The sequence below is a fragment of the Corvus brachyrhynchos genome, unplaced genomic scaffold, assembly GCF_000691975.1.
Source record: "Corvus brachyrhynchos isolate BGI_N302 unplaced genomic scaffold, ASM69197v1 scaffold532, whole genome shotgun sequence".
In the NCBI taxonomy this organism is placed as follows: domain Eukaryota; kingdom Metazoa; phylum Chordata; class Aves; order Passeriformes; family Corvidae; genus Corvus; species Corvus brachyrhynchos.
Window position 1 is genome coordinate 97,137 of NW_008236454.1, and position 1,309 is coordinate 98,445.

At 53.3% G+C, this 1,309-nt stretch overlaps 1 long non-coding RNA gene across 1 annotated transcript in view; it reads right to left on the reverse strand.

The window, feature by feature from the left end:
• Positions 1 to 1,309, reverse strand: part of LOC108444622 — a 25,277-nt gene that overhangs the window by 23,384 nt on the left and 584 nt on the right. The window lies entirely within an intron of this gene.

The following is a 1,309-nucleotide window of genomic DNA, read 5'->3' on the forward strand; positions in this document are numbered from 1 at the left end:
AAGCCCTCGAACTCTGGCAAATGGACGTCACTCACGTCCCTGAGTTCGGCCGACAGCGCTATGTCCATGTAACAATTGATACCTTTTCACACTTTTCTACCTGATAAATTTGTGCACCTGAGGATCCTCATATAAAGATACCCTTTTTATCACCCTGTGTCCGACCCATATTTTTAGGACCAGAGAAAAAGGCATCATTGTAGATCCCCTACTTAGAGTAAGACTAAACAGTATTTCAGGAATTTATTACAAGGTTAGCTTATTGTTATAAAATCTAGGGGGAAAGGTAGGAAAAGCACTGAAGCTATGGCCATGCATTAGCAATCTACAAAGCTACAAGCATATGAAAAATATATAAAAAGCTTAGGCATCAAGGGCAGCTGCTGTGGCACCTGGGCATCCCCTCACCTGGTGTGTGTGGGACAAGGTTTTCAAGGGTCCCTGATCCTCTGCCTGCAGCCTGTGTCCCCCTACCTTAGGGCATCTGGGCATTGCCCCTGCCCAGCCAGTGCCTCATCCCTGCAGCTGACACCCCAGGGAGCTCTGGGGTCTGCCTCCTCCTCCTTGCCCCGTGTACTAATGCCCCTGATGAGGTGGGAATGCCTCCTCCCCTTGCCAGGGAGGAAACAGGAGTGAATGGGGCTGCAGTGTGACAGTAATGCTGAATGGACAGAGAGCATCCCATGGAATCGAAAGGGGGAGGGAGTGGGATACACAAACCGAACCAGGGACTGACAGGGATGCAGGGGAGTGCTCCCATGCAGCTGACCTTACGCTTCCACTCTTCCTGGCGCTTTCTGTTCCCAATGCTCTTTCCCACACTGTTGTTCTTGACACTAAATGGTTGGTCCCCAGCAGGGCAAGGTCTAGCTGTGCTGGGAAACACTCTCCCAAGATACATTCATGAGCTGCAGGTGGAAGGATGGATCTACCGGGCTCTGGCTCCTGTTGGAGCCAGGCAGGGATGTGGAAGAGGCTGAGCAGGAGTCAGCCATGTCGTTCCGTCCCAAGGATTCACACTGCCGATGAGCTGAGCCAGTGATTGCTGCAGACTCCTGGATGCTGCTGCTGTTTGCATGCAGAGGCTCAGCCATGCTGCCCCACTGCACTGCAAGAGGTTCCCCTTCCTTGTGCTCTGAGCTCCATTCATCCCAAAACTACCCAGACCTGGGACCAGGACCAGAGCAAGCCCCATTTCTCATCAGGGACAGATCCTTCTCTGTCTGGGGGGGATCCTGGAGACATGCCCCTGGAGGCTTCAGGCGCTGGTGAGTGAGGGGGTGCTGTGGGGCTGCGGATTGTGGGGGCA